The sequence below is a fragment of the Schistocerca americana genome, chromosome 8, assembly GCF_021461395.2.
Source record: "Schistocerca americana isolate TAMUIC-IGC-003095 chromosome 8, iqSchAmer2.1, whole genome shotgun sequence".
NCBI lineage: Eukaryota > Metazoa > Arthropoda > Insecta > Orthoptera > Acrididae > Schistocerca > Schistocerca americana.
Window position 1 is genome coordinate 310,936,673 of NC_060126.1, and position 20,261 is coordinate 310,956,933.

Below are 20,261 nucleotides of genomic sequence, written 5' to 3' on the forward strand. Positions count from 1 at the left end.
CCGTCAGCAGCTAATGGTTTTAATTTAATTGTAATTTCATTCTTGATCACTGTGTCGCACCGCTTTGTATATGTCCTATATTCCCCGCTAGTCCTCTTGGGTATGAGCTCCACACATATGAGTGATATTATACATCCACATCTGCATGACTACACTGTAATTCACACATGTGTGCCTGTCACACTATTTCTCCACCATTCCACTCCCAAACAGCGCAAGGAAAAAACAACACTTAAATCTCACTGTGTGAGCTCTGAATTCTTTCATTTTATTACGATGATCATTTCGACAGTTCTTCTGGCCACGTGCCGTGTGTTCCTTGTGTGTTGCAGGCTCTGCGATTGACGCTGCGTATTGTAATCAGCAGAATGGTCCGTTGTTCATGTTGGGAACAAGCTGAGATGGTGTTTGCGTACGGCCAATCAGACGGAAGCGGTCGAGAGGCAGCACGGCAATACCAAAACAAGTACCCTCACAGACAACAACCACACCGCACAACATTTCAAGCCCTTTTTGGGCGCTCGTGTGATCATAGGTCCTTCCAGATAGACGAAAGAGCAGGGTGGCAGAGGACTCTGCGTACACCAGATTTGGAGAACCGGGATATACGGGATCATTGAGATGAATCCTAGCACAGGCTTCAGATCTGATGTAGCACATTCGGCCGCCTCCCTGCGCGTTCGTCTGTCGGAAAGAACCCGTGATCACACAAATGCCTTAAAACGGCTTGAAATGTTGTGTGATGTGGTTGTTGTCTGTGAGGGTACTTGTTTTGGTATTGCCGTGCTGCCTCTCGACTACTTCCGTCTGCTTGGTGTGATGTGGCAAAATAAAAGTGATGTTGTTATTCAATGGAAAAGTTCCAATTTGAGATTTCGTTTACTGTTTTATCAATCACAATTGGCGTAAGAATCATGGATTGACCATTGTCATAAGATATTGCATTATGAAATGTTGCAGTTTCGTATGGCATGAAGCAGTCACAGCTAGTGTGCTATTGATTAAGAAATTGCATTATTGTCTTTATAATTACTTCATGATCTTAGATACGATCATACCCGGTCGTGAAGTTATTGTTATGACAAATCAATTTCCTAAGGGACCAGAAAGTTCTTAAGGGCGCAAAAACAACTGTAACATCACACAAAAGGGAAATTCAATATTAAAGCTGATGCAAGAAGACGATAAAACAGTTTTCTTTTTGTCAATGTAACACGCACATTGGACTGCTGATCTTGGTGTCTGTAATCTTAGCAAAATGCACAGTTAAAATGAAAATAATACTGAGGAGATGATATGATTGAGCACTGCTAAATGATTCAATATTTCCAGAACAAATATTTGTTATAACTAAGAGCCGGCCGGAGTGGCCGTGCGGTTCTAGGCGCTACAGTCTGGAGCCGGGTGACCGCAACGGTCGCAGGTACGAATCCTGCCTCGGGCATGGATGTGTGTGATGTCCTTAGGTTAGTTAGGTTTAATTAGTTCTAAGTTCTAGGCGACTGATGACCTCAGAAGTTAAGTCCCATAGTGCTCAGAGCCATTTGAACCATATTATAACTAAAACGTATATCGTACCTTATGCTTAGTACTACAATGACGGTAGATTTTTATGTCCGTTTCATGTCCATTTAGCACTCTTTTATATAGTCATTGTCCTCTTGAGTCGCCCGTGTGTCGTCACGAGAAGTTATAACAGTTCTTCTTTTTACGCTCTCAAACTTAGACGGAACACGTTTTTATACATTTAGTAAAAATTAGATCAGACCACCACAAATGTGCGTCCGTCTTACTTGAGAAAAACAGTACAAGTGTTTAGCGCTCAGGGCTTCATTTTGTCAGCGAACAAAATAGTGCAGGATCGCATATCGATCCGTATTCTTCTGTTTATATTGCCGCCCAGAGACGACGAATTGCATTATTTAGGATAATCCACCGTCGCTATGCGACATCTTATTATACATTAATCATTCTTTATAAAGAAGTATTTGCCTTCTGACCGAAAGTGTTTGTTATTTGCTGTTTTAATGAAGCCAAAAATAGCGATATCACACTGGCCGTACACATACACCATCTCGGCTAGTTCCCGACATGAGTTCCGGATCATCCTGCTGCTTACGTTACTCTGCGTCAGTCACACAGCCTGTCACACACAAGGAACACAGGACACGTGTTCAGAGGAAATGTCATTCGTCAGCGTCATCTATCGTGGCAACGAAGCATTTCCGAACACATGTTCATAGGGTCTGTTTTCATTCATTCTCAGTCAGGAATCCGCCTCTGCAGTTTGTCGGTTTTATTTATGTTCACCGTATATACATTTTACTTATGACAAAGTGTCTGTGATCATTCGAGTTAAGCCTGTCCCTTCTTGTTGTCAGTGTACTCCATATGTTCGTTTGGTCACTGATTCTCCAGAGAACGTCCTCATTGTTTACCTAATTTTCAACATTCTTCTTTAGCACCATATCTCAAAGGCTTCAATTCTACTCCCTTCCGGTTTTCCCACTCTCCATGAAACACTATAATAAAATTTAGTGCTGCAAATGTACATTTTCAGAAATTTCTTACTCGAATTAAGACCGATATTTGACGCTATTAACTTATTTTGGCTAGGAATGCCTTCCTTGCCTGTGCTGGTCTGATTTTTATGCCCTCCTGGCCTCGTCCAACATGGATTATTTTGCTTCCAAGGTAGCAGATTTCCTTAACATTGTCTACTTCGTGATCACCAATCTGGTTATTAAGCTTCTCCTTATGCTCATATCTCCTACTTTTCATTACTTTTGTCCTTTTCCTGTTTATTTTCACTCCACATTCTGTGCTATTAAACTCTTTATTCCACTGAAAAAATGGTTCAAATGGCTCTGAGCACTATGGGACTTAACTTCTGAGGTCATCAGTCCCCTAGAACTTAGAACTACTTAAACCTAACTAACCTAAGGACATCACACACACACCCATGCCCGAGGCAGGATTTGAACCTGCGATCGTAGCGGTCGCGCGGTTCCAGACTGTAGCGCCTAGAACCGCTCGGCCACTCAGGCAGGCTATTCCACTGAAGAAATCTTGTAGTTCTTCTTCACTTTCGCTGACGATAGCAGTGTCATCAGCGAATCTTATCACAATATCCTTTCCCCTTGAATTTTAATGCCAGTCTTGAACCTTTATTTCTATCAGTGCTTCATCGATGTATGGACTGAACAGTGGGGGGGGGGATTGTATGAACAGTGGGGGGGGGGGGGAGATTGTATGAACAGTGGGGGGGGGAGATTGTATCCCTGTCTTACGCCCTTTTAATCTGAGTACTTCGTTCTGGTCTTCCAATCTTATTATTCCCTCTTGGTTTTCGTACATATCGGTATATTACCCTTCTTTTCCTAAAGCTTATGCCTATTTTTCTCAAAGAGACGCCTTCAGAGTACTCTTTCCATCTATCCGCTCTCTCCTCTATGCGCAACATTGGAATTTCCATTGAACTCTTAATGTTATCTCACTTGCTTTTGATTTCACCGAAGACTGTTTTGACTTTTCTGTATGTTGAGTCAGTCCTCCCGCCAATCATTTTTTATTTCGATTTCTTCACATCTTTCCTGCAGCCATTTCCCCTTGGCTCTCTGCACTTGTTGTATACTTCATGGGCGCAGCCCCGAATCCTCCCGCGGTCAGAAAAATGGTACCGAACCCTCCCAAGCCCGCAAGCGTCTGAAAAACGGTGGGACCGAATCCTCCCGCTTGAAGCAGATAGCAGTTCTAAGCGTTATAAATACTCCAAGCAGGCAAAGGAAAGCATATAAGTTACAGTAGAAGATGTAAAAAATTTTCACATGTGTTCTGTGTTTAAAAGTTTTATCTTTTTTCTTATTGAGATAAGTTCAGCCGGCACAGCGCCAGCGACTTTTTTAAAGCATGGGAGGGGAAGGGGAAGGAGATAAGGAACATCGCAGAGATAATTATATTATTGTCTGTAATACAACACACAGTGTGTCAGTTTGGGAGGATTCGGTCCTGTTACCTGCTTACCTACCTGGTTTCGGGAGGATTCGGGGCTGCGCCCTATTTCACTTCTAAGAATTTATACTGCTGTTTTCCTGTCAAATAGTACTTCACTGTAAATAACTACACCATCTGCAAAAGTCTGAGGTTACTATTAATATTGTCTTCCAGGTCTTACAACGCGAACAACGGTCCCAAACACACTTTCTTGTTGCACGCCTGAAGTTGCTGGTCCTTCTGTTCCTGACTGTCCATTTAAGACAACCTGCTTGTCCTCTCTTCTAAGCGATTCTCATTCCAGTCGGAAAGTCTGTTTCACACGTCATGTTATGGTACTTTTGTTAATAAACGTTGGAACAGTACCAAATCAAACACTTTTTGGAGGTCAAAGAATAAGAGTCTAAAGGATAAATCAAACGTTTGTCATGTATTGTCATAAAGTCCGACCTCCCTGCTGGCTATCATCTCACCGTTGAGCGATAGAATCATGTATAGTTTTGAGCAAACATCTTTAAAAGTGAAAGATAATAAACCGAGAAATTGGCTTATACGTAATTCTTTCCAGTCAGTCTCTATCAGCCTCACCGAACGAGGTGGCGCAGTGGTTAGCACACTGGACTCGCATTCGGGAGGACGACGGTTCAATCCCGTCTCCAGCCATCCTGATTTAGGTTTTTCGTGATTTCCCTAAATCGTTTCAGGCAAATGCCGGGATGGTTCCTTTGAAAGGGCACGACCGATTTCCTTCCCCATCCTTCCCTAACCCGAGCTTGCGCTCCGTCTCTAATGACCTCGTTGTCGACGGGACGTTAAACACTAACCTCCTCCTCCTCCTTCTCTAACAGCCTCCGTTAGAGCATGACCCTCTTACATAAGGCGGAACACCAATTACTCGATATTATTGTGGACTTATTAGATAATGTAAAGTTTAACTAAATTATTTTCCTTTTCTGTGTCAAACCGATAAGTATAAATTTGTATCGTGAATAGGCTACGCCACAAATCGCCTGTAACGTCGATAGGCCTGTAGTACACAGTTTATAATTCTGTATCTTGTTTGACCTTCTGCTTATATTTCAATGATGCAGCTAATTTATAGAGGCGCCATGAGAACCGAAGCCATCGTCTGTCTGGAGTAAAACACGCAAGCATCATGTTCGTGGTACCCAGCTATCTGGATCAAATTTCGATGACCGGTTACTAACTTTCCGCTATTGCACTCAGATCGCTGCCACAAACCTGGAAGCAATGCATTTCCTCACCCTGCACTCACTTATACGAGCACTACAATGCCATACCACACACGTAAGCACAGCGATACATGCAACAATTCGACACCTTTGGTTCATCGATCATCCTCCATACAGTACCAACTTGACCCCATCCGATTTTCATCTGCTTCCAAAACTTAAAGAACACCATCTTGGCGCCGGCCGAAGTGGCCGTGCGGTTAAAGGCGCTGCAGTCTGGAACCGCAAGACCGCTACGGTCGCAGGTTCGAATCCTGCCTCGGGCATGGATGTTTGTGATGTCCTTAGGTTAGTTAGGTTTAACTAGTTCTAAGTTCTAGGGGACTAATGACCTCAGCAGTTTAGTCCCATAGTGCTCAGAGCCATTTGAACCATTTGAACACCATCTTGGATTTCACTTTGATAGTGATGAAGCGGTGCAAGTGGAGATAAGGTTGTAGCTGTATTAATAAAACCAGACATTCTTCACTAACGGTGCCAACAAACTGGTCTCTCATTGGGAAAATGTATTCGTTGCCAGGTTGACTTTGTTGAGAAATAAATATGTAGACGTGAAGAATATTAATGTTAACAAAGTTTGCCTTATTTTAAAAGCTTTATGAGTTTTCACATAAAAATTCGGAGGCATTACTTTTGGACACGCCCTCGCATATGATAGGCTGCCTGCCATTTAACCTGAACCTATCACCATTCCATAATTGCAGTACCCGTATCTTATCTGCACCCTTGCACAACGCTGAATCTTTCTTCATGTCCTCCTCCATTGCAGCCATACGATTAGTTAACAACTGCGCTCCAGCCTTCGTGTTATACAAAACCACTGAGGAAGTCTGGTTATAAGTAAGAGAGAGCCCGAAGACCCTAATGTTGCCAGATAAAATAAATGCATAAATAAACACAGCTTTCTCTGATAAGTCGTGCAGAGCACATTTTCACTTCTTTCAAAACTTTCTGTCACTGGAAGTTACGCATACGTTACTCGGACTGCTTCTAACTCTTTGAGACTCAAAATGTGTGTTTTCAAGAAGATGTTACACTTTTGTCTTTTATCATCCCTGTAACTTCCCTCCCTGTACTTTTCTCGTAATTTCATTTTCTGGTTTCTTCTTTCTATGTCATCTGATAATCTTGCCCTATTATTTGTCACTCGTCTTCTAACCAGTCAACTTTTTCTTCACATTGGTTCCTTCTTTACTGTTGTCATTCGTTTCTATTACATGCGATTGCTCCCATTTGACGAGAACGTAATGAGGAAAATGCTTAATGTTAATAAGACTCACATTTCTTAAAATTACTATCCTCATTCTCAATATCATTATTATTAAGTATTGTTATATAAGGTGTAACAGGTATAAGTGCAGATATTTCTATAAGCGGTATCTTAATATATACACACGCCATACTGCAGCACTAAGTGGACTACGCCTATCAGCATATACTAACCATTTTGCGTTCACTTGTCCACACTTCAACACATGACCTAGTACCCAGGGGAAATTAAGCATTAATGGCTTGCTCTTGCCACTTGTTCTTGGAGATACTAACTAACCTGAAAAAGTACAACTTATAATGGCTATAATTATTAGCCTGAAAATGACATAAATACCGATATAGTGTTACTCAGTGCACCACCCCCAGCCGCCAACAGAAATACCTGCTCTTATACACGTTACTCCCTGTATACTTCTAACTCTTTGTGACTCAAAATGTGTTTATCTGTTAACCAAAGACTGGTCAAAACATTTCACTAAATCTGACCTCCCTATTCAAATGGTTCAAATGGCTCTGAGCACTATGGGACTTAACTTCTAAGGTCATCAGTCCCCTAGAACTTAGAACTACTTAAACCTAACTAACCTAAGGACATCACACACATCCATGCCCGAGGCGGGATTCGAACCTGCGACCGTAGCGGTCGCGCGGTTCCAGACTGAAGCGCCTAGAACCGCTCGGCCACCAGCGGCCGGCCTCCCTATTCACCTTTAACAACATCATTATTCTCCTGTACCTTACTTTCTTCATTGTTTTGCTATTTTCGCTTGCTAACTGATTATCCAGTTTCTTCCTACAGTAATTCATCTTCAACAAAATATAAGTTATGTTCCATCTCTTTGAAGAATTGTTCTTCTCTTTCTAGGCTTCCTCCTTTCAGCTTCTGCGAATCCCCACTACTTTTTCTTTCCCCAGCTAACAGACAAAATTCTTCATTGCTTTCTTTGTCCTCCTCATTTTTCTCGTTTAACTAATTACCTCTGTAGCTAATCAATTTGTCTTCTGTGTCAAGCTTGCAGTGGCTTTTTTTCACAAAACTCTGCTATATTAAAGCACATTCTATAAATTTTAACGTTATTACTTTTATCGTCCTCAGCTGTATCGTTATTTTTGGTTATTCTGATTCTACAGCTCGTTTATTATCTCTCTCAAATGGTTTAGCTATTGGATTCAAAATTTTGTAATCATTCTGCAATCGCTAGCAACTTTACGAGCGGCATTTAGATTCCTGTATTCTGTTGCCTTGGATTGTTTTCAGACCTCTACCCCTTCTCTTGTCTATCATATGTTTCTGAATTGACACCTATTGGCGAACTTGATCTGTACATAGTTCCTGGTTGACAATTGATAGAGCTCCTGACCCCCCTACCATAATTATTTGTGCTGTATATTCCCATTCTGTTAGTGTTTACATTTGGTGTGCATTCCACAATTTCTGTGGGTCCTATATTCCTTATTTACTGGCTGCTCTTCGTACAGTACCTTTTCCACTCTTCTTGAATAATAATGTATTGCCCATATAATCTCAAGCAGCAGCAATACTGTTGTAGTGGGAGAGTGTCTACAAAATTGTTAAGGCTTTTGTGCCAACGTGTTGACAAATTGCCTGTTGGCTTCTGTCTCTAGTTCTTCGGCCGACGTTTGTTTGATAGTTTCTTTGACGTTTCGTTAGCACGAGTAGCTAGCTTTGTCAAAGCTTCACCCTCCATTGCTAATGGTGGACTGACCACCACCAGGAATGTTGGGTGAAGCTTTGACAATGCCAGCCGCTCGTGCTAGCGAAACCGTCAGAGGAATTATCAAACAAAAATCGGCTGAAGAATCAGAAACAGAAGCCAACAGGCATTTTGTCGAAAGAGCGTGTGCTAACAAATCACGCACAGTATTGTTGCGAGAAAGTGAATTCTGAGAGGCCGTCAGAGGTGTGTGTTGCAGTAGGTCCCTGGAAAAACATTAAACTGAGCTTGTGTACCTGCTCCATGAAGAGTTCATGTTGCAACGGTAATGTACCGAAATACAGTGTGCTAACAATTGGCGAAGGTTCCAGAAGTTCTGGTCTGATCTGTGCTACCTGCTCCTTGGAAAGGCATACTACAACAGTATTTCAGTGAGAGAGTGAGTGCAGAAAAGTGAATGTTTATGTAGGTTCAGAGAAGATCACTGTTTTGAACCGGAATACCAGCACCATATCAAGGCATCCTGCGACAGCAGAAGGAAAAGGAGTGCTATGTGTGTGTCTGTCATTAATGGCTTCGTTGTCGTTCGAACATTAAATCCTAACCTTCTTTTTCCCTCATTTGAGAAGCGAGTGTTGCTGAAGGTCCCTGTTGGTAAATGTTTGAGCTACGAAGGATGTTCCTCAACTATGCCGTATTGCGACAGTATTGCAGCGAGAGGGGGAGGGAGAGAGAGAGAGACAGAGAGAGAAAGAGAGTAAGTATTGTGAGGCATATATTATCGACAGGAGCTGAACGGGCTGTTCCATGGCTGCGGCATGCTACTACTGCATTATCCTGAGAAGGTGAGTGGTGTTTTAGGTGTATATGTTGCCTCCAATGACCTGAGTGGTGTTCTAGTTGTGTGTGTTGCCTGCAGGCTCCTGGTAGAGTATCGTTCTGATACGCGCGGCCTGTTTCGTGGCAATGTGCTGCAGTGAGAGATTGAGTGCGTATGTTGACGGCAGGTTCCTGGTGAAGTATTGGCATGAGTTGGGGGTGCAGATGGGAGGGAATGCTCCGCATTTACGACGTACTGGGAGAGCATTCTACATAAAGAGAGATTGTCGACAGGCTTCTGGTGGAGCATAGATGTGAATTGGGTAGTCTACTCGTCGGTTACACCACATTGCGGCAGTATTGTGGTGAGAGACTGAGTAGTGAGAGCCGAGTGTTGTGTACAGGCTTTTGATGGAGCATTTGTCTGACCTGGGCTGGCTATTGTGCGCCCATAGCATTGTACTGCGAGAGGGAGAGATGTGTGTAGTTGGCTTGTTACCGGTGCAGCATCTTTTTGATCTAGGCATATTGTCAACTATCTGCAGGTACTGCAACAATATTGCAATAGGAGAACGAGTAGTGACAGGTGTGTGTTCTCAGCAGATTACTGGTGGAGCATCGATCTGAGATGGTCAGTCTGTCCTGCAGTAATGTCATGCTGTGAGAGTATTGTAATGAGACAAGGAGTGGTGAGAGGTATGTGTTCTCAGCAGATTCTGCTGAAGCACCAGTCAGAGTTAGTAATCTGCACTGTGGCTACACTGTGCTGCGAGAGTACTGTGGTGAGAGACTGACTGGTGAGAGATGTGTCGTCAGCAGACCCCTGGTGGAGTATCAATCTGAGATGGTCAGTCTACGCAGCGACTACGTCACAATTCGAGTTTATTGTGGTGAGAGGCAGAATGGTGAAATGAGCGTGTTTTCGGCAGATTTCTGGTAAAACATCGTTCTGAGGTGAGTAGTCTGCTCTGTGGCTACGTCATGCTGTGAGAGTATTGTGCGCAATGTATAGTGTTGAGAGTTGGCTGTTCTCAGCCGTTTGCTTGTAGACTATCGATCTGAGATGGGTTGTCTGGTTGTGGCTACACTGTATTGTGAGAGTGTTGTACAGAGGGATTGAGTAGAAGCAGTATGTAATCAGCTGGTTCTTGGTGGGGCATCGATCTGAGATGGGTAGTCTATCCTAGAACTATTCCATGATGGAATAGTACTGTAGGGACAGACTGACCTGTGAGACGTGTGTGTTGTCAGCATATCCCTAGTGGGGCAATGACCTGAGATGGATGGTTTGGTCTATGGCCATCCCCAAATGGTTCAAATGGTTCTAAGCACTATGGGACTTAACATCTCAGGTCACTAGTCCCGTAGACTTAGAACTGCTTAAACCTAACTAACCTAAGGACATCACACACATCCATGCCAGAGGCAGGATTCGAACCTGCGACCGTAGCAGCAGCGGTGTTCCGGACCGAAGCGCCTAGAACCGCTCGGCACGGCCGCCGGTCAGGAAGTATTTCGCTCCGATGAGAACAAGTGTTCCTGACATGTCGTTGAGATTTATTAAGAACGAGGGGAGATATAAAGGAGAGTGTACGTTGGTCAGACAGTCGAAGAGCCAGAGTGTGTTGAAATCAGCGGTTTCGCAAGGGCTCCAGTATACATGTCATTAACTGTCTTTTGAAGCTGGAAATGCTATTCAGTTCTCTGATACGATGAGGGACGGCTTTTCAGAGTCTGGTTTCTGCTAGGGAAAAGGTCTTAGAGAAAGAAATTCAGAGACAGAGTGGGACAGGAAGTATTTGGTTCAAATGGCTCTAAGCACTATGGCACTTAACATCTGGAATCATCAGTCCTCTAGACTTAGAACTACTTTAACCTAATCAACCTAAGGACATCACACACATCCATTCCTGAGGCAGGATTCGAACCTGCGACCGTAGCAGCAGCGCGGTTCCGGACTGCAGCGTCTAGAACCGCTCTTCCACAGCGGCCGGCTGGCCATCCCCCTCTGCGAGATTATTCTACGGTATGGACAGAGTAGTGAGAGTGTGTTTTGTCGCAAGTTTGCTGCTGGAGCGTCGAACTAAGTATGAGAGTGTTGTGCTGAGAAACAGACTGGTTAGAGGTGTGTGGTCAACAGGTAGCTGGCGGAGCATCCACCTAATGTAAGGGTTTTACCTGTGACCATGCCCAAATGTGAGAGTACTGTAGTGAGATAAGGAGTTGTGAGAGCTGTGTGTTCCCAACACATTCCTGGTGGAGCGTCGACCTGAGATGGGCCATCAGTTCTGCAGCTATCCTGTGCTGCGAGAGTATTGTGGTGAAATGTGCAGGGGTGAGATGTGAGTGCTATCAGCAGATTCCCGATGGTGCATCGGTTTGAGATGAACGGTCTGCTCTGCAGCTATTGCCTGCTGAGATATTATTGTGGTTAGAGACTAACTGGAGAGGCGTGCGTGTTGCCTGCAATTTACTGGTGGAGCATAGGTCTGAAATGTATGGTCCGCTCAGCGCTAACGTCATGCTGCAAGAATATTGTAGCGAGACACAGAGTGGTGAGAGGTGTGTGTTCTAAGCAGATTTCTGGTGAAGAATCGATCTAAGCAGATTTCTGCTGAAGAATCGATCTGACTTGGTTTATGTTTTCAGCTACAGCGCTCTGTGACTTTGTACTAGTTTATATGTGTATGGTGAGAGGAGTGTAATGTTGTCAGGTTCCTGGTGGAACATCGGTCTGAGGTTAATGGGCTGTTCCGCGGCTACGGCATGCTGCGACAGTACCCAGCTCGGGAGCGCATCTATCTGCTGCTGCAGCGTGTCCAGCGTATCTTCAGCAGTCGCCTTGATCCTCTAATCGCGAATGCCATTGACAACATACTCAGAAGGCTGCACATCACCAGCACCGACACTCAGGAGGTAAATCTTCTCACAAATTCTCGATTCTTATGCAAAGTAGAGTGTACCTTAATGGCAACAAATCAAACTTAATACTTTTATGGAAATAGCGCCGAAAATCGATGTTATAAGACGATCAAATAATGAGGTGAATGTCCCAAGTTTTTAGCTCATGCTTTACGCGATGAGCCCTTGTAGTTACCATGCACCGACCCTTATACATAAATTATATTATTTACCCTTTTCTGTACCATTGGGCCAAACTCCACTGTCAGTAAGTTTAGCCTGTTCATCGGTATGCCAGTACGTATCGTGGTATCATAATCTACGGTGACATCAGTATCAGCACAGAACTGTGTAGGCCCAGAAAATAACATTTAGAGTGACCTCTCAGGTTAGTTCTCAAATACCTCTCAGGCCGATTTTCTAGTGCCTAGTAACTGTGTCGTCGCAAAAAATTTCCGCTTACGTTTTTGTAATGAACATATCGTTTTATCCTTAGTAAATGCCGTTCATAACGTAATTCAAGTGACATCAGGTTTTAAACACGTTAAGGATAGGGAAACTGAAACAGCAGGATATTTGACGAAAAACGCTTGAAAGTGTTACTGTGTCTTGCTGTATTTCTGGCTTAGTTGTTTTTATTAATTTTCTGCAACAAATTTTTGGACCACTGTGTATATACCATTAGTAGCATCAAACATAATTATGACCTACACATATAACTCACATTTACGAGTTCAATGAGGTTCCAAATTGAAATATTAATTTAAATAATATCCCTATTAGTACTCTGTGCAGCCTATTTCTAGTTTAATTGTGTGGGTGTGTATATGTATTCGCTACTGCAGAAATCTGAGGAAATTTGACTAAAAGATAATTCAAGAAAGAGAAGATAATAAGAGAGTTGGATTAAGTCCCAACTACAGCTGCTGGGAATTGCGGCAGCTAATGTTCAAGTATAATGAGTGTAGAGCTCACGGATGATTGCATGCATTCTAAGACTATGTCTGTGTGGTCCTGCATGGCTGGTTCAGGCTCTGAAGATCAGGAATCTTTAATCCTCCTACGGGGCCATTGTTAATAGTGGGTATGAAACGTACGCCGCTTCACGAGGCTATATTGAAGATAGCCTGTAGGTATTGTTATTATAACAATTTGTAACACTAATCTAATATTAGCAGGAAGTTCAAATGTTTAATGTGAGAAGAAAACTCTTCCTCTTTTCAGCTGTATAGCGTCATAGGTGTGGGTGTTGAGGGAATGTGGACACCTACCAATGGGCGTATGAGCTCCACATGCAGTGAATATTTCACTTTCACTGCTGCTGTTCACTTTTTACTGGCACGCACTGCTGGATCCTCTAACAACCCTACCACAACAAAGGTCAAAAATTAATTATGATTGTAATGTTGCTCACGCTGCTAAATATTGCATTTTCGGGCAACAACAAAGTTATATTATGTGGCAGGTGTCATAAGAGCACAATTAATAAAGTCATTTCTTGAAATAATGGATAAACTAGGCAGACATTTTTTCGTGTTTCCCACGCTGGTCTAGTTGTGAACTCATGGCTCAATCGTTGAAAATCTAGGTAGTGATGATTCCAAGTACGGATGCAAAGAGGCCTAGGTGTTATTTTGCGATATTCAAAAGTTTTATAGATGTGTTTCATAAACCATTCTTGAAGATTAAACTTTTGCAAGTTAGGACAATGGTAATGTAAAAAAGTAATCAGCACTCCGAATTTAAGCTAAACTTCTTTTTTATTACTTTTGTTGCAATATCACGTAACTCGTTCCAAAACATCACTTCACAATATAAAACATACTTGAAAATATCTTCCTCGCTGTTTAAGTTTACATTTCATAACCTGACTACAATTTGCGTCTTTTTAACATGACGACCAAAGCTTGACTCTCTAATAACCGCTTACGCGCCCAAAAATCAGAGTTACAAGTACGTCAAAGATCATAGTGACAAAAGAAAGAATACACATAAGAATAATATCATTGCAATATATACATATCGACGTATCCAAGTACCTCTACACTAATGAAATCAAATCTGAATGTTGTCACAGAAATATGTTAACTATTTTACAGAAACACAGTAGAATATTGCTGGTATCGAGAGGTTGAGGTGAGGTGCCGTAATGGTTACGTAATTCAAGTACCATTACAATCCTACTACCACTTTCATCAAATTCTGTTAACAGTCTGTTGGACATTTGCCCTGACTACGATTGACTCTGAGCATTTTGAACATTTCCTGCATGTTCAGAAAGTAAGTAAACCTATCGGCTCTTATTGGTGTTGTCCCGCTGACTGTGCTATGTGCCCATCCTCAGAAATAGAAGATCAAAAAAATAGTTCAGGAATATATGAATTAACATGTAATAGCTGCAATTCTGAGTATATTGGGATGACTGAAAAAATTGTAATACCAGGTACAAACAACATATAAGGGCACTGAAGAGTAAACGTTCTGCTTCCACATAGGCAGCAGAACATCTAATAAAAGAAAATCAGCACTACACCGATATGAAAACAGACATGGCAGTCTTTACCACAACAGCAAAGGAAAGGGAATGTTCACTCTACAGCAAGAATATTTCGCACAGAAGGCTGTAAATAAAAAAGAAAATATGTTCTATGGCAAGAATCAACAGCAGAAGGACAATATTTTCACTAATTCTACACACAGCGCCCCACCCTCACACCATCCCCACCTCAAAACCGTCTGCGACTCCCATGACCCCCCACTCAGCCCTACAGCGTGTGACTAAGACCATGTACAGTGTTCAACAGGACAGGTTATGTGGAATGAAATATTTAAATGTAGCCTATCAACTGCGCATGTAGAACGCAAAAGAACATAAGGATACATGAAAATGATATAACAATTAATGTAAAAGTAAAAAGCACACCCATATATTTGTAAATAGGTGTATAATTTAAATGGCTTGCCAAGAATCACTACAATCTCCTATCAAAGTATGTATAATTAAATAATTGCCTTTGTACCATAGAATACTGATGATACCTACCATGAATAGCAGAAACATAATTGATAGATGCAAGTAATACATTCAGTTACCAAAGATGAAAATTTTTCTTACTCATATGATAAAGCATAATAGAAAATGGCCACAAATATTAACAAAAAACGTTAACGCTCACGTACCTTCTGCTTCGACGCATCAAACAAAACAAACCATGAGAGGGTGCCTAATTAACATTATTAAATCTACATTTTAAAATAGATACATATTTGTTTATTATTCACATTTGTTGTCTTCGCTATTTCATTCCTTACATGTAATATATAGGCAATACATTTTCTTAAGAGAACAGAATCTTTCGAAATGTGGTACTACAGAAGAACGCTGAAGATTAGACGGGTAGATCACAAGACTAATGAGGAGGTATTGAACATAATTGGGGAGAAGAGAAATTTGTGGCACAACATTTTTCTTTGAACATTTAAGAAAGAACTATTATTTCGTTCGGTATTTTGGATCTCTTAGCATGTTACCATCTGCTGAAGCACAACGGTACTCAGTTCTCTCATTTTCCATAATGAATTCCATTTGTGGCCAACTTTAGCGTCAACAGAATTCTTTACTTCAGAATGCGCTTATCCATGAAAACAAATGATTTGGTGCAATGGTTAGCACACTGAACTAGCATTCAGGAGGACGACAGTTCAAACCTGCGTCCGGCCATCCTGATTTAGGTTCTCCTTGATTTCCTTAAATCACTTCAGGTAAATGCCACGATGGTTCCATTGAAAGGGCATGGCTGAGTTCCTTCTCCATCCTTCCCTAACCTTATGAGGCCAATGATCTCGCTATTTGGTCCCCTCTCCCGAATCAACCAACCGACCGATCTTACACTATTCATTACCTATGACCAAAGTTAACGAAGCATAAACTTAATATAACAAAACTCTTTTTTGGGTTAAATATAACATAGCTCGTTAGCACAGATACATTTTCCGCAATATTCGTGACTCTGTGAAGAGAAGAAAAATGTGAAAAAAATTATTGGTCCCTCACAACGCCAAATCACATACACAGATCCATTTGGGACGATCGACAGTCTATTGAGAGACAGATCCCCACTAATTTGAATGTGAGGCATCAGGAACCCATTTCTATCAGGACTGTATGGAAACAAATACATCACACAGATTTCAGCAGCCGACGATTGAATCAACGATTCCTTTAGTTTAGATATAAAGAAGGTTACGATCTGTAGTGCATTTACTGCAATACTTCTGTGCAGGTATTGTCGGTCAGGATGTTTTCCCTTGGACAGAATGACCGCAGTCCATTCCTCTGCGTAAGGATTGGTGCCAGTGTCGTCATCATTGTAGTGTGACTCTGATCCATGATGACCTGTAGCTGGTTCACCATACGGAAGGAGTTGAAGCGAGAAACATTCTGCTGTAAGCCTCCAATCCCTTGTAGAATTACGTCATTTGTTTGTAGAGAGCGCAAGATGTAGGTGTTTTGAGATGCTAAGCCAGGAGAGAGCAGTGCCCACCAAAGAAATCTCTTTGAAAGTGAGTGCATAGGTATTCTTATGAGGATCTGTTGTAGCCTCAGTTGCCTATCTAACACCGTAGTGGCCCCTTCTTTCAGTTCTCGTTTGCTCTATCAGAATGCGCAGAGGAAGGAAGTGGGTCACCTGCGCAGCAGACGCCAGTGCAAGGTGGCTTGAACCCGCGTGAAGAACACAACTTGGTTATCCAATGGAACAGCACACATGGCAGCCGGGTGCTCGCGTCGACTGGCGAGGACACGCACCTGCGTGCGAACCTGGATGTCCGAAACTTTCTTTGCCAGTGCCAGCGCCTCTGTTGCATTATGTGCTACACTGACAAAAAGGACACGCGTCCTGCAAGCTTTCTCAAACGATTTTGCCGAAACTACTGTATACGTTAAAAAAATTGATTTATTCATTACTTATTGCCTTTTCTGTCTGCTTCATGGTGGAGTGGCCGTCATTTCGTTAATTGTCATAATTATTGTGATATTTTGCATGTAAGTAAGAAAATACTACACAAAATTGTAAAAGTTTGTAATGAAAAACAGGGATCGTTATGATTTTGTGTCTGGTCAATATTAAATTGGACATTGTTGTGTATGAAATTTAGCTAACATACTGAAATATTCTTGAGACTTGGGAGGGGGTCTCTATCTGTCTCCAATATCAAGAAAATCCATTTCACACAGTGCACTAAGTTCCGATCGTGCACGCCAGCGATAAAGCCAGAATGAAATACTGATAACAGCCCTATTTCTCAAATATGTTTTTACTTCTGCAAACGCTTTAAAATTTCGTGGAATGCTTTAATTAACTTTTTGTCTGCGGTGGACGTGTTAACTCGTCATGCTCCACCACCCCCAGGTGCGCAGGACATCGTTTAATACGGCTGTGGATCTTCCTTAAGCTCTATTGGCATGTTTATGCGTCCTTCTCTGCTGACCGTCTTACTTTCATATGTCGGCGAATAAAAAAATTTTGAGTATTTTTATCACACAACAAAAGTGCCTCTTCACATGCCATTGTTTGCAAAAAACTCATTTCGATCTCTTGAACCGTTTATGAAATATGACTAATGTTATGATCAAATGATTCCTGATGCCCACGGATTTAATTACGTCTGCTTAATGTGACTGTCAGTGGGATACAAAAACCAATAACTCGAGATCGGAATGAGATACCATTCTGCTGTCAATTTTAAATAACATTCCGATATCTTGTGACATTTCATACACAGCATTGTATGCGCTGAAATCAAGTTTATGCAACTTGTTTTTTACGTCTGCAATCTCCTTAAAATATCACGGAATGCTTCTCTTACTTTAATTCAGCACAGTAACTAGGAGGAATAACGACAAGAAATTCAGGCCTTTATTGAGCGAAGATACTAGACAGTAGGTTGTGCAAACATCACACTTTTCCAGGAAATACACTACTGGCCATTAAAATTGCTACACCACGAAGACAACGTACTACAGACACGAAATTTAACCGACAGGAAGAAGATGCTGTGATATGCAAATGATTAGCTTTTCAGAGCAATCACACAAGGTTAGCGCCGCTGGCGACACCTACAACGTGCTGACGTGAGGAAAGTTTCCAATCGATTTCTTATACACAAACAGCAGTTGACCGGCGTTGCCTGGTGAAACGTTGTTGTGATGCCTCGTGTAAGGAGGAGAAATGCGTACCATCACGTGTCCGACTTCGATAAAGGTCGGATTGTAGCCTATCGCTACTGCGGTTTATCGTATCGCGGTATTGCTGCTCGCGTTGGTCGAGATCCAATGACTGTTAGCAGAATATGGAGTCGGTGGGTTCAGGAGGGTAATACGGAACGCCGTGCTGGATCCCAACGGCCTCGTATCACTAGCAGTCGAGATGACAGGCATCTTATCCTCATGGCTGTAGCGGATGGTGCAGCCACGTCTCGATACCTGAGTCAATAGATGGGGACGTTTGCAAGACAACAACCATCTGCACGAACTGTTCGATGACGTTTGCAGCAGCATGGACTATCAGCTCGGAGACCGTGGCTGCGGTTACCCTTGACGCTGCATCACAGACAGGAGCGCCTGCGCAACGACGAACCTGGGTGCACGAATGCCAAAACGTTATTTTTTCGGATGAATCCAGGTTCTGTTTACAGCATCATGGTAGTAGCATCCGTGTTTGGCGACATCGCAGTGAACGCACATTGGAAGCGTGTATTAGTCATCACCATACTGGCGTTTCACCCGGCGTGATGGTATGGGGTGCAATTGGTTACGCGTCTCGGTCACCTCTTGTTCGCATTGACGGCATTTTGTACAGTGGACGTTACATTTCAGAAGTGTTACGACCCGTGGCTCTACCCTTCATTCGATCCCTGCGAAACCCTACATTTCAGCAGGATAATGCACGACATCGTGTTGCAGGTCTTGTACCGGCCTTTCTGGATACAGAAAATGTTCGACTGCTGCTCTGGCCAGCACATTCTCCAGATCTCTCACCAATTGAAAACATCTGGTCAATGGAGCAACTGGCTCGTCACAATACGCCAGTCACTACTCTTGATGAACTGTGGTATCGTGTTGAAGCTGCATGGGCAGCTGTACCTGTCCACGCCATCCATGCTCTGTTTGACTCAATGCCCAGGCGTATCAAGGCCGTTATTACGGCCAGAGGTGGTTGTTCTGGGTACTGATTTCTCAGAATCTGTGCACTCCAATTGCGTGAAAATGTAATCACATGTCAGTTCTCGTATAATATATTTGTCCAATGAATACCCGTTTATGAACTTCATTTCTTCTTGATCAGCAATTTTAATGGCCAGTAGTGTAGTTTCCTTAAAATCGGATGATAAGTATTTTGTAGCTGCCAGAACGCCATCTCACATCACAGATGGCAGCCTTAGGCAAGTAGTACAGCAACAACATAGCTGCACTCAGCATGGAGTGCAAAGAGCATGTCTTTAGCAGTCGAGGGTTAACAAATAGAACTCCCTTGTCTACAGCAATATACAGCAAGTTATATATTTTTTAGTTTTTTTAAAGAGAATACTGTACATTTTAAAGTATAATATTGGAATATTAAGCTCTTTTCTTATTCTTGCAGAAAAATAGTAATGAATTAAAGAGGGGGTCTACCTTTTTGTAAGTATATAATTTATTGTGTTCCTTTAATAGCCAAACATGTTTCACCGCAGTTGTGGCATTATCAGTGATTTTCTAACTTGTATTGTTCCTGAAATTCATACGTGCATGTTTTATGTAAATTAGAAAGTATGTTACATTGCATTTTGTTGTTGTTGAAATTACACATGTGCTTAAGGTTTTTTACACAGTGTCCCCTGTGGTTGCCAAAAGAAATCAACGACACGTCTAAATTAATACACCGTGTCACCAGTAAACATACCGATGTCGGAAGTGAATTTTATGTAGAATACAACTTTTAAAACATATATTCCTGTAAAATCGAGGCATATACCATTTTAGGCTTACCTCTGTTGTAGCTGACTTGTCCTGAGTTGTCGTTGGTTTTTACTTAGCATGTTTTTGTTGTTGTTTGTGAACGTCAGTGGACGCCAAACTTACCGAAGCTTCTGAGCTACCATACCGGTTTTAAGTCCTACTTTGAGCTACCAAAAGAAGCTTTCACCCCTACCTGCACTCTCGTCGCTGAAGGGCCACTTCCCCTCTTCGCACATCCAGTACGTGAGCTCAGTGTAAGTGTGTTGTGTGGTGGAGTGGTTGCGCTGGGTATTGAGTGACTTAACAAGTCGCCAGCCAATAAGAGTTCACTAGCCGTAAATGAGCGAC